The following is a 14932-nucleotide window of genomic DNA, read 5'->3' on the forward strand; positions in this document are numbered from 1 at the left end:
CGTGCAAGTAAATTAGGTGCACAACAAAAGAAAAAGTGTAGTAGAAAGTTACATGGGTCAGACCTGCATAGTGGTACATGACCCATGTAATTGGCTGAAAACTAAAAAAAATAAATAGAAAAGTACATGGGTCGGGCCGTATAGTGATGCATGGACCCATGTAACTTTTTGCAAACAATAGACCGAAGAGGTGAGAAAATGATTCCAAATGCCATTTTAGCCCTTTAAATGCTCTTCCTAACATTACACGCCCATTCAAGTCCTATAAAATCCCTTCCTTCCCAAAAGTTTCTTACAAGTTTCCTTCTAATCTTGATTTCTCTCCTCAAAATGCTTGAGTTTCTTATTTCCTTCTCCCATGGCACCCATAAAGAGAGTAGCAAGCATAGTTGGTTCCTCTTCTGAAGGAGGAAGGGACTCATCATCCCCACCCACTCAACCTCTACCCCAGTGCCCCAGAACCCGTAAAGCCATACAACCATAAACATAACCACAACCAAACCCATAGCCCTAATAACCACCACCACAACTACCATAATGAGAATTCTGTTAGTAGTATGCCTTAGAGCATATTATTTTGTATGTATCTTGTATATATTTTATTAATAAAAGGTAATTTTACTTTTCCATTTACATAATCTATTTATGTGTAATTGAAAAGGTCCATTGATATTTTGTTAGAAATTTTATTCTTAAGTTGTTAAGAATATGAGTGACAGTATTTTTAGAACAAAGTATCATAAATTGGTTCACAATCGAGGATACTTCACAAAGGACATGACTTATCCAGAAAGATTATAATCATGCTTGTTCCCAAGGTATTTATATGAGATATAAATAAGATAGAGTTGTGAGTCTCATGCCACATAACAAATATGATAGGCACTTATACATGATAAGTAGGCCGAACCAGTGACGCTTATGACAAGAACATGGAGTTTGCTCTTGTCAATGCATTGTCATATATCATATCAGTGCATATAATCTTTAGACCTGAGATAATACAGTTATCTTGTATATAGGTGGTTTGAGTTTGATATTGCTTTCATACTTGTATAATGTATGGGTATATGGGCATGTGTTGGCTCCTACTAGTTATATATGGAGATAGGTATTGATCAAGATGGAATCCGTTACCCTAAGTAAATAGGGATGAGATTCTATGTTCATTTAATTATTCTTGATGATTTAAGTTCCTGGTTAGGACAGATAGATTTAGTCAGAAAAGAGTTTCTGACAAGAAAATCTAATTAATCAAGAATTGGTATTGAAAGAGAACATAATGTTCATAGCAAATGGAGTTTGACATTAACCATGACTTCAGATGGAATTGGAATTTTGTAACAAAGAGATTCTAGTGCATGGTAACATATGATTAAAGGTTCATTTAAGGTATTCCTTATTACTGATTGGGTGGCCATGGCATGCTATGCTAAGTGTCAACTATGGTCTATGATGTACCTGAAATGTTTTGGAGAAATCATTTAAGGTAAGAAAGAGTTCTAATGATATTATGGGATAATATCATTTATTATTGCCAATAAGTAATGAGCCTAGTAAGTCACACATCTACACAAGTTAATCACCAATTAAAATATGATTTAATTGATTAATTAAAGAGTTTAATTAATTAATTAAATAGGTTTGGTTTGCAATAAGATTGCAAAGTCTCTAGCATGACTTCAAACCAAATCTAGGTTATTGGATGTATAGTATAAGATTAAATTTATATTTAAATTATTTAAATATGAATTTAAATGTGAGAGATTAATTAATGAAGATTAATTAATCAATTAATTAATAATTAATATTTGATATTAATTAATTTGAAGAGAAGAAATTATAATTTTTGGGAAAATTATATGTTGACCTGTGGCACCATGAGATGGTGACACATGTCACCACACAAGCTTGCCACTTGTCATTTTATGATGGAAGACCACTTTTTTAAGATTTAAATGGAGCTTGACACTTGGCTCCATGGGATTAAGTCAATCAAGAATGTAACACCCTAGGCAAATCCCACATCGACAAAACACGGGAGAGATGCTGGGTTTATAAGTTGGCGGTTCGTAACCCCTAGTGACGCGTTTTAAAACTGTGAGAGCTTCAGCTCAGAGCGGACAATATCACTAGTGGCCTGGGCCATTGCATTAAATGTAACGGCTCGGCCCACTAGTGATATTGTCCGCTCTAGGCCGAAGCCCTCACAGTTTTAAAACACGTCACTAGGGGTTACAAACCATCAACTTATAAACCCAGCATCTCTCCCGTGTTTTGTCGATGTGGGATTTGCCTAGGGTGTTACAATCCACCCCCCTTATGGGACTCAGCGTCCTCGCTGAGGTTTGCCCCACCATCGTTCAAGGTTGCACGCGGAGTAGCTCTGATACCACAAATGTAACGGCTCGGCCCACTAGTGATATTGTCCGCTCTGGGCCGAAGCCCTCACGGTTTTAAAACGCGTCACTAGGGGTTACAAACCATCAACTTATAAACCCAGCATCTCTCCCGTGTTTTGTCGATGTGGGATTTGCCTAGGGTGTTACAAAGAACAAGATGAGATCTTGTAGTGACATGTGGTAAGGATTAGTAAACTTTGACTTATGTATATAAAGGGAAAAGAAGAAAGAGAAAATATAATTTTCTCTTCTTCTTCACATGGTGGACGGCAACACTAGCTCCCCTCTCCTCTCTTCCTTTCTTACTTGATTCAAAGAGAAATCCTTTATTTTCTTTGAATTAAATTTGCTAGAAAGTGTTTCTAGTCTCTCATACATTCATACAACCTCACTAAAGCATTAACCCCTAATTACAAGTGGTTAGCAAGGCTTGGGAAGTCATTCAAGGGGCTGCCATTGCTGCCATTGGTGAGCTTGTGGTGGACAAAGCTAGAGGGACAACATTTGGGGTCCTAAGAGCCTTCTAAAAGTGGGAATTCCATCAATTGTGCATCAAGAGGTTAGTACTCAAAATCCCCTTTTTAATTAGGGATTAATGTGAATTAAATGTTAATTCACAATCTTAAATGGTAAATGAAAGTTTAAAGCATGCTAAAATGTGTTTTAGTATGCAATTGGGCATTGAAAATTGATTAGGACCATAAAACACTTGTATGATGCATGAAACCTTAGAATGGTTTTTGAAATTTCAATGCTTTAAATGCCCTAAATCCATACTTCCACTCCTACAAATTCTCCATTACCTAGCTTTTAAGAATGAAGAACATAGAGATATTTGTGCCAGGCTCAACAACAGAAAAATTTCCTCCACTAAATACATGGATACTGTATCATTGGAGGAGTTAGGGTTGAAGGCAGAGATTAACACCTTTTTGGACAGCAATAGGTGGACCCAATTCACCTAATTGTGCTACCTTGCCTAGTGAAACACCACTCTAAAGTTCCTAGGCAGTTTTTAGGCCACCCTTTAGGCCACTAATAGGGGTGATAGCGAGAGGATTGAGTTTCACCTCTTAGGTGTCAACCGTGTCATGAAAATGGATGAATTCAATGCTATTTTTGGTTTTGATAGCACGGGACACCAGGAGATCCCATAGAACATGCTGGTGTATAACAATGTGGAGTTTTGGCAATCCATAATGCTAAACACTGAAGTTAACAACTCCAACAAATCAAAATCCCTGGGTTTGACAAGCCCTATGCGTTACATTCATTAGTTCGCTGCCCACACCATTATGGGTTGAGGTGATATTCTAGGCATTATAAATGTCAACGAATTATTTTTCTTATGGTGTATGCTGACTGGGTAGCTCTGTAGCACTGGCTACTTCCTCTGCAAGCACTTGAGAAGGAAGATTGCAATAGAAGGACTCATCACTGCCATTGCGATACACTTCAGGTTTATGCTTGAGCATGTTCAACTGTGTCCAATCCCTAGTGCTTCCAAGATTGATCAATCCATCTACATATCTATAGGGATACATAGGAAAGTTAGAGATGAGTGCCTCTTTATTGATGTAGAAGGCAATGTCATCCACAAAGCAGCACTAGAAGGAAGAGAGCGAGGAGAATCCTCTAGCACACAGCAATAGCAAGAGGAACCAGACCCTATTCTTGAGGGATCACTAGCCAGAGTCCCCTACTACACTCCACCTTTTGCAAACCCTGTGATTGTATACCTGCAGAGGATGGAAACCACATTTGAGGCTTAGATGAGGGCCTTAGAAACAACTATTGAAGATAGGCTTCGTGCAGTGGAAGACATCCAAGAAGCCCATAACAAACTGGGTATGATCTTAGAGTGCCATGATGCATATGCCCCTTCCTCACCTTCTGAGTCCTTTTAGATATAGGACTATAGATTAGGACACCTTTTTGATGTACTGTATAGGCATAGGCCTTAGTCCTAGTCCCTACGTAGCTATATAAGTCCACATTCTACTCTACATGTACTTGACCATTGCTTGAATAAATAATATACTCTTTTCTATGCCTTTTTGTTATTATTGTTGTTTAACTTTGCATATTGTGTTTGCCATTGGGGACAATGTCAAGTCTAAGTTTGAGGATGCATTCATGCATTGCATCCATACATTGCATTTCATTACATTGTCTAATTATATCCATATTATACTTGTGTATTAAAAATTCAGAAATTTTTTACAAAAATTTTGAAAATTTTGAACTCTATTAAAAGGCTTTTTAACTTAGAATTATAACTAAATATTTGATGAGCTAATAATTGGACTCTTCAGAAAAGAGGAATCAATATAGCTAGATTGGCAAAGAGGCTTTTGTATGTTATTTGTGAAAAACTTAATCACCTAAATGGAGTTAAATTAGTTAAACCCTTTTATAACTATTAATCTGTTACATTAAACTTACAAAATTAGGAGAAAATTTTGCAATACAAGTAAACCTAAAAATGCCTAACCAACTCTAAAACATGTCTCTTGGACTTATCGAGACAAAATCCTAGCATATACTTAATGAGGAAATGATTTAAGCATTCTTTAACATAGCCCCATTAAGCCTTAGCCACCCTTAATTAAAATAAATATCCATTACAGCCAAATTGAGCCTATATTTTTACCCATATAATTTTTCTTGGTTACTCACATTATTCACCTAAGCCCTAGCCTAAACACCTATCCTATCCTTTTGAGGAAGCTAAGTGCATAAATGAAAAGTATACTAAATGCCAAAAATAATATAGAGCAAGGGTGCAAAAGCTTAGAAGAAAGTGCAAGTGTGCAATTGAAATCGAAGAAAAATTTGCCTTTCCAACCCAGCAAAAGTAATGAGTTTGGGGGAGAGGACCAAAAAAAAAGGGGGACATCCCAAAATGAGTATCATGAAAGCATGCTTGGCACTAGAAAGACCAAAAGCCTCTCCTCTCCATACAAAATTAATAGAACAAACCTAGTATACTTTGGTATTTTATGCATAAATGTTATCATCATATTTGCATACTCTAAAAACCCTTTATTAGCAACTAAATCACTATCCCTTTAGCCCCATTACAAACCTTTTAAAGACCTTTTGATCTTTTGAAAAGTGTATGCTACATAAGTGGAGATAGGAAATTGAGACATGCCTGTAGGGTTGGAAACAAAACACTTCATCACAACTATCTCTAGTAGAGGCAAATTTGGGGAAGTGTTTCTCAAATCCATCTTGATAATGCAGATTATTTATGATTTATTAATGGCCTTGCATAGAGGAATAACTAGTTGAAACTTCATAAAGGGGATGAGATTCTAATAAGCAACTATTGATATCTCTATACCTTGAAAATGGGAAATTGGTATGAAGGTTGAAGGGTGTTTAATTGTGTACAAATTGAATCTTTGGTTATGTTTCTGAGTACCCTAACAAGTTTTGTTTTTGCTTAAAGACAAGAAAAAATTGAGTTGGGGCTATTTGATACACTTGTATTATATAGATATTCTTAGACATAATTGTACTATATTTCATGGCATTTAGATAGATAATTGCATACATATTTGTTAGTTTCATTAGTTTTTGTTAATTTAGTTAATCTTTTCTAAATTTCATATTTTCTAGGTGTTTTGAAGGAAATCCAAGGCATAAGAGTGAAGTAAAAAAGCTTGGAAGGACTTAAAAGTAAGGTAAGTTGCTAATGCACTTTACAAAGGTGATAAGTGCATTATTTATTAATTTTACTCCCATCACATTTAGTGCTTTTAATGTGTTTTTATGTTTAATTCAGTGGATTAAAGTAATCTATTAACCATATGTTTAGAGAGTTGTTGAAATAATTATGTTAAATGGAGAAATTTGACTATTGCTGGATTTTTCAGGGTTTTGGTGAAGTTTCGGAGCAATATGGTGTGGAAGGAAGCGTGGTTGATATGAAGTACACGGGCCGTGTAACATAACCCGTGTAAATCTTGGAAACCCGTGTAACTTTCTGTCAGAAGGAACCCAGAGAACCGAGGAAGAGACAATGTACACGAGCCGTGTAACTTGACCCGTGTAAATCTTGGAGACCCGTGTAACTTTCTGTGCCCCTGCAAAACAAGCCCATTCAGCTCCAATAAGTTACACGGCCCTGAGCTCTAGGCCGTGTAGTGATATACGGGCCGTGTATCCGTCGACAGTCAAATTCCTGATTCTGCTCCAGTTGCAGTTTTTGATAGAGAACCTAACCCTATACCATTTATTATAAATAGAAGAGTTAGCAGCCGACTCAAGGGCATCCGGGAGATCAGAGACGCCTCCAAAAGAATTCAGCAGCCTCTCCATTCATCTTTTAGAATTCTTCTTTAGTTTCTCTTTTATTTTTCTGTAAGCCATGAGTGGCTAAGTTTTTCATTCAGTTCAAGGGATTCAAGTTCTTTTGCTTGATCTGTGAGACTAGGTTCTTAATTTAATTTATGTCTTTTTGAATATCTATTATTTTCTGATTTATTTGTCTTTGATCTATTGAACGATTTGCTAAAAAGGCCTATTAGTTAATTGTTTGATGAGATTAATTGCTAGTTCATCTTCAAAATCCGTAATTGTTGTGTAAGATTGAACATGAGTAGCAATTAGGTTTTATTGATTATGATCCCAGTTTTCGAAAATAACCTAAGGAAACAATAGGATGGATTAAATGATTTATACTTCATAAATTATTGTTCAGCTTAACTACTTCCTTTTCTTAAAGCAATTATTAATTTGATGAGGATTGCTTAATACCAACTTAGTTAATAATTAGAGTCAATAAGAGTGCTGGGCTCAAATTGATGAGTATAGGGAAGTCAGGGGTTTACCTCGCTTGTTTGGTAAATCTACGTTAAGTATTCAATAAGAGATAATTGCATTTCTTTGTCTATGATCAAATTAATGCATTAGAATGAGAATTACTTTGGGCTGAAGTTTGTTTAAATTGAGATTTTCATATTTAGTTTTTGAATTTCTGATTTCTTCTGATTTTGTGTTATAAACCCCCCCCCCCCCCCCAATCTTTGTTTCTTTCATTTTCCAACACACAAGTGCACGAAAATTAATAATTCAGTTTCTAGGGTTCGACCTGGACTTACCATTTGCTACAGAAAATATTTCATAGTTGGTAATTTTAGTTAAATTTAATTTCTGGTGGATTCGACACCCGCCAAGAATTTTGGCGCCGTTACCGGGGAACTGAAGTTTATTTGATTTCGTGTTTTTGGTGTTAGATATTCTGTTATTAATTTTATTTGTGAGTTGTTGCTATTTTCAGGTTTTTGAAAAAAAAAATAATAATAACAATTATGGTGTTACTGTTCATTGTTACTATTCATTAAGGATTTTGGTTGAATTTGGAGGGTGGCCCATACTTATTTTGAAGGGAACGACGCTCTGATCAAGACTAATCAATCCATAGGATTCCTTGGCCCCACCCTCTTAAGGCTAAATTCCATTGTTTTCTAGGGTTTTAAGGCATTTTTCTGTTTTTACTTTGATTTATTTTTCTTTATGACAAGAACTTCTCAATCTGGTGAGTAGATCTTTGATCCAGAAGTAGAAAAAATAGCTAAACAGTTGAGAAAATTGGCTAAGCAAGGTAGGTTGATTTCGAGTACATTTGAAGGAGTCCAATCTCCAAGGGAGTTAAATTCGGATTCAGATTCAGATTTTAATTCTGAAAATGAGACCATGGCTACTAGGACTTTGAAAGAGTTGGCTGCTCCTGATCTAAACCAACAGCCTTTGTGTATTCAATACCCTGCTTTAAATGTTGCTTTTGAATTGAAATCTGGACTAATCCATTTGTTTTCCAAGTTTCATGGTCTTGCAGGTGAGGATCCGCATAAGCATCTAAAGGAATTTCATGTTGTGTGTTCCAGTATGAAACCTCAAGGAGTTTCAGAGGATCAGATCAAACTTCGAGCTTTTCCCTTCTCACTAGAAGGCACAACCAAGGATTGGTTGTATTACCTTTCGTCCGGATCTGTCAACTCATGGAATGGGATGAAGCAAAGATTTTTGGAGAAGTATTTTCCTGCTTCTCATGCTGCCAATATAAGAAAAGAAATTTGTGGCATTCGGCAATACAATGGAGAGAGCTTGTATGAGTACTGGGAGAGATTTAAGAAGTTGTGCGCAAGCTGTCCCCATCATCAAATAAGTGAGCAGCTGTTAATTCAATATTTCTATGAGGCACTTTTACCAATGGACCGCAGTATGATAGATGCTGCTAGTGGAGGAGCTTTGGTGGACAAGACACCAGAAGTGGTAAGAAGGTTGATTGCTAACATGGTAGCAAATTCTCAACAGTTTGGAATGAGAATGGACCACACACCTATGAAGGTAAATGAGGTAAGTACATCTAACCTTGAGAAACAAATTTCTGATTTAACTTCCTTGGTAAGGCAATTGGCTGTAGGAAACATGCAAACTGTTAAGGCATGTGGAATTTGTTCGGGTTCGGGTCATGCTACTGATATGTGTCCTGCGTTACAAGAGGATGAATCAATGCAACATGCTAATGCAGTAGGACATTATGGATAGCCACAATGCAAGAATGATCCCTATTCTAATACTTATAATCCAGGATGGCGAGATCATCCCAATTTGAGTTATGAGAATCAACCAGTGCAAAACCAATACCAACAGCAAAGACCACAAGTGAATCAACCACAACCACCTCCACATCCACCTCCCTCAAATCAAGGTATGTCACTTGATGAAATTGTTAAAGCCTTGGCTAACAATACCCAACAGTTTCAATAGGAGACCAGAAATAGCATTCAAAACATAGAGAGGCAGATTGGTCAGTTAGCTTCATCTGTAAGCAAGCTGGAAGCTCAAGGTTCTGGAAAGCTCCCATCACAAACAATCATGAACCCCAGAGAAAATGCAAGTGCTATACTATTGCGAAGTGGGAAAGAAGTTGATAACCAAGCTCCACATGAGCCAAAGAAGAAGCAAGGAGAACAAGTGTCTAAAGTTCCTGAAGTTGAGGTAAGTACTGAATCTAAACTGAATAAGGTTAATAATGCTGTTCTTCCTCCATTCCCATGCAGGTTGGCTAAAAATAAAAAAGAAGAACAAGAGAAAGAAATTTTGGAGACTTTCAGAAAGGTGGAAGTGAATATACCCTTACTTGATGCGATCAAACAAGTTCCCAAATATGCTAAATTCCTTAAGGAATTATGCACTACAAAGCGCAAGTTGAGGAATAATGAGAAGATTAGTGTGGGGGAAAATGTGTCGGCATTAATTCAGCAAAAATTACTCCCTAAGTGTAAGGATCCAGGTTCATTTTCTATTCCCTGCAGAATAGGTGATTCTAAATTTGAACGTGCAATGGCAGATTTAGGAGCATCTATTAATGTTATGTCAAATTCAGTTTTTCAAACTTTAAATTTGGGTCCTTTGAAAGAAACCAGTGTCATTATTCAGTTAGCTGATCATTCTAATGCTTACCCATTGGGAGTAGTTGAGGATGTTTTGGTGCAGGTTGGAGAATTGATTTTTCCTGCAGATTTTTACATTCTGGATATGGAGGATAGTATTCCCACATCAAAGTCAGCTTTGATTCTGTTTGGAAGACCTTTCCTAAAAACTGCCAAGACAAAAATTGATGTGGATGATGGCACCTTAACTATGGAGTTCAATGGAGAGACTGTCAAATTTAATATCTTTGATGCCATGAAGTATCCTGCTGATGATCATTTTGTTTTCTCTATTGATGTTGTTGATACAATTGTGCAGGATGTCTTTGAGTTAAGCATGGAGGATGAGTTAGAAGTGGTGATTAGTCAAGGAATTCAAGAAATCAGTACCAATCCACCATTAAGTGTAGAGGTTCAAGAGGCAGTAATGGCATTGCAGTCATTACCTCCTGCTCCAAAAAGGTATGAAGTATCAAAGATTGACTTACCTGTATCTCACACAAAATTATTACCTTCTGTGGTGCAAGCACCGGCTCTTGAACTCAAAATTTTGTGTTATAAATCCCCCCCCCCCACCCCAATCTTTGTTTCTTTCATTTTCCAACACATAAGTGCATAAAAATTAATAATTCAGTTTCTAGAGTTCGACCTGGACTTACCATTTGCTATAGAAAATATTTCATAGTTGGTAATTTCAGTTAAATTTAATTTCTGGTGGATTCGACACCCACCAAAAAGTCATATAATCACAGCCAAGGACTAGTGTAACCTTCTGCTCATCGAAGCTTGAAGTGGTAAAGGAATGGAGACAATACACTGGCCATGTATCCTGACCCATGTACACCCAAGTGCCTCGTGTAACATTTTGTCCTCCATCTGAAGAGAGGCTAAAATCACTCCAGAGACTTACATGCCCCAAGCTATGTAATGACACATGGGTTGTGTCCTATGTGTCAGTTAGCTTCCTAATTTAACTCTACCTCCTATTTTAGCATGCCATTCAAACTTCTATTGCCCTTGGGACTCTAAAACCTAAACTTAAAACATCTAATATAAATATCCACAGGCAGAAAGCATAAAGAGAGAGAGGGAGAATTTCCTTTTGGAAGAAGAGAAAAGAGAAAAGGGAAGTTCTTTGAAAGAAGACTTCCTAAAAACCCTAGTTCCCAAGCCATCTTGAAAAGGGATTGTATCAGTGCTAAGAAAGAGATCTCTTAGCCAAAGTTCCACAAGTCCATAGCTACAAAATCTTTCTCTCGGTTCTTTTGTTCTAATTCTTCAGACTGGTTTTATGTTCTTTTATTTTCATTACATTATGTTTGTTAAACTCATCATGAGTGAGTAGTTCTCTTAATTCTTGAATTTGGAAAGTAGCATTCTTAACTTATGTTATGGATATACATTTAGATTTATTTAAGGGAATTGAGTTTTGAGCTTTGATTCAATCTCTTGTATTCTTAATGCATGCTATGTATTGGTACCCACTTAGTTATGATCTAAGATATTAATTGAAGGAATGAAAGGTGAAGATTAGTATCAGAAAATTAGGATTTTGGACCTACAAAATCTGACCTAGAGATAGACTGATGACCTTTATAGAATTCCATAATTAATTATAGATCTTAAGAGATTTTGATTAGGATTGATAATCATGAAAGTAGGGTGCGAATTAATTAAAATACACCTTAGATACCTTGAGAGAGGATCTAAGATATTCTAGGATTAATTTCCGTCAATGTGACAACACTCATTCCATTGATAAAGCAAGATTAAAATCATAACAGGGTTAACGTGTGAAATCTTAATTCCATAATTGTTTATCCAAATAGAATTCTCCTTAAGTTCTCATATTTATTTTCCTTTATTTTCAATAGTTATTCAGCATTAGCTTAAATTTTATTCCTTTATAACTTTTGAAGGTTTAGACAGTTAAAATTGTTATGTAATTTAGTACGTATGCCTACAATTCCTTATGGGAACGATACTTTACTCTTCACTCTATTACTTGTTAGCGATCTGTGTACTTGTGGGGTTATAAAACTAGCAAACAATAAACCTTCTTATCTTTTCTTTGGCCAAGAACCACTCCAATTGCATAATTGCTAGCATCACACATAATTTCAAAAGGAAGACTCTAATCAGGTGGTTGCATGATTGGTGCAGTAATAACAGCTTCCTTTTACTTGCAAAAGGCATCCAAACACTCTTGGTCAAATACAAATGGTGTATCATGACTTAGTAAGTTAGACAAAGGTTTAGCTATTTTAGAAAAATCTTTAATAAAGTGCATGTAGAACCCAACATGTCCTAAAAAGCTTTGGACTCCCTTGACATTGGTAGGAGGGGGCATCTTTTCTATCACTTCAACCTTGGCTTTATCAACCTCTATTCCCCTGCTAGACATCAAATGCCCAAACATTATCCCTTCCTGAACCATGAAATGACACTTTTCCCAATTTAAAACTAAGTCAATGTCTGCACAATGCTGCAAAACTGTAGAAAGATTAGCTAAGCAAGTATCAAATGAAGATTCATAAACAAAAAAGTCATCCATAAAAACCTCCATTATATCTTCAATGAAATCTGAGAAGATTGCCATCATGAACCTTTGAAAAGTGGCTGGTGCATTACAAAACCCAAATGGCATTCTTGTATAGGCAAAGGTTCCATATAGGCGAGTAAAAGTAGTTTTCTCTTGATCATTTGGGTGGATAGGGCCTGAATATCCATCTAAATAACAAAAATGTGAATGCCTAGCCAGTCTTTCTAATATTTGATCAATGAAAGGAAGTGAAAAATGATCTTTCTTAGTGGCATTATTCAATTTCCTATAATCTATGTACATTCGCCAACTAAACACTGTTTTGATGGGAATTAATTTATTATTTTCATTTTTAACCAATATTATTCCACCCTTTTTAGGAACCACATACATTGGACTCACCCATGTACTATCTGAAACAAAATATACTATACCCTCCTCTAATGTTCAATAGATGGTTTGTAATTTTCCTCCAAGATAATTCTATGCATGCAAAAATTTGGACTTATTCCCTTAATGTTATCTATTATTTATCCCAAAACTTTTCTATATTGCCTCAACACTCTTAAAAACTTATCGACCTCTAAAGTGCTCAAATTTGCATTAACAATGTTAGAATTATGACTCAAAATCCTAGTGGGATTTGGAGAAACCTTTTCCTAATTTGAGTGGAAAAAATATTCCTAAATAGGATAGAGGAATATTTCTTATATAAAGTAGAACTCTTATTTTAGTATTATTCCTAAATTGAGTTAGACTCCTAATCAGATTAGAATTGAGAGAATTAACACTATAAATAAGAGAATAGTGAAAAGTGTTATTTTGCTTTCAACTCATGGAGTGAGACTGTCACGCATTGTAGAGAGGGGCCTTACCAATTGTTACAGATTTAGTTTTGCCCATTGATGAGAGGCTTTCGCCCATTGTTGCGGAGAAAGGCTTTAGCTTAAGATGAAGAAAGGGCATAGAATTTAAGAGGAAGGGATTCTTATCCATTAATGAGAGGGCTCTTACCCATATAGTAGAAGACATCCTTTGTGGGTTCAAGCTCAAGCATGGAGATTTGATGATTTGATGACACCCAAGAATTCAAGGTATGCAATGGTTGATGGATTTTGAGTTAAGGTAGAGATTATTAGAATTATGACTCAAAATCCTAATAGGATTTGGAGAGACCTTTTCCTAATATGAGTGGGAAAAATATTCCTAAATAGGATAGAGGAATATTTCTTATATAAAATAGAACTCTTATTTTAGTGCTATTCCTAAATTGAGTGAGAATTCTAATCAAATTAGAATTGAGAGAATTAACACTATAAATAAGAGAATAGTGGAAAGGGTTATTTAGCTTTCAGCTCATGGAGTGAGGCTGTCGCTCATTATAAAGAAGGGCTTTGCCAATTACTGTGGATTTGGTTTTGCCCATTGATGAGGGGCTTTTGCCCATTGTTGTGGAGAAAGGCTTTGGCCTAAGATGGAGAAAGGGCATAGAATTCAAAAGGAAGGGACTCTTGCCCATTGGTGAGAGGACTCTTGCCCATATAATTGAAGACACCTTTTGTGGGAAAGTGTTGTAATAGTAAATATATTGGGTTTTATCTAAAGGAGGCTGAGAGATACTAACTAATATATTTACTATGAGCAGTAATATAGTGTGGGTTCTCTTGGGTGTAATTGAGTTTATGGGTAGTATAGCTTTGAGCTTATAATGTTGATTTATTATTGATGATAATGGAAGATGGCATGTTCGTGGATGTAGCCCTATATTAAGAGGGTGAACCATGTAAATATTAGTATTTTGTACGTTTGCTTTATTTCTTTGGAGTTTACACACTTTTATGGTGCACAATAGATAATTATTGGATAAGTTTCATTTGGGGCCAAGAAATGCATACTTGAGCTAAGAAGGAAGTTGTTTAAGTATTACCTTAGGTGCATCTTCCTCTATGAATGATGGTTGTTTGATCTCAACTTTTTCCTCTTGTGTAAGTTGTAAAATTGCTGTTGAGATAATTAGTGAACTGCTCTCCAAGTGTTGAGTAAATGTAGCCACATGAGAATTATCATGATCTATGCTTCCTTCATGAACTAAACAATTTTCAAGTGGATCTTCAGGATATGTCTTTCTGAAATGCTCCTCAACAAGCTCATAAATGATATCAATTCTCAAATAAGAATCAGCATTAGAATGATGTTTCTTCATATCATTATTAATCTTGAAAACTAAATGATCATCTCTAACTCTAAGAGTTCATTTTTCACCTTTGATATCAATTAATGGACCTGCTATAGCTAAAAAAGGCCTCCCCAAAATAATTGGAATATTAGCATCATCTTCCATGTCCAAGATGATAAAATCAACTAATATGTAAAACTTTCCAACCTTCAAAGGCACATTTTCTAAAATCTCTTCTAGATACTTAGTTGATCTATCTGCTAATTGAAGAGAAATGTGGGTGGCTTAAGATCTCCCATGTTGAGCTTTTCATATATAGAGAGGGGCATAAGGCTAACACCAGCCCTTAAATCACGTAAAGCTT

At 35.9% G+C, this 14932-nt stretch overlaps 1 non-coding gene across 1 annotated transcript; it reads right to left on the bottom strand.

The window, feature by feature from the left end:
• Positions 1-8471: 8471 nt before the first annotated feature.
• Positions 8472-8578, bottom strand: LOC131175079 (small nucleolar RNA R71). The gene has a single exon (XR_009145239.1). It is a non-coding gene; the product is annotated as a small nucleolar RNA R71 (small nucleolar RNA).
• Positions 8579-14932: the final 6354 nt, after the last annotated feature.

The sequence above is a fragment of the Hevea brasiliensis genome, chromosome 16 (assembly GCF_030052815.1).
Source record: "Hevea brasiliensis isolate MT/VB/25A 57/8 chromosome 16, ASM3005281v1, whole genome shotgun sequence".
Classification (NCBI taxonomy): domain Eukaryota; kingdom Viridiplantae; phylum Streptophyta; class Magnoliopsida; order Malpighiales; family Euphorbiaceae; genus Hevea; species Hevea brasiliensis.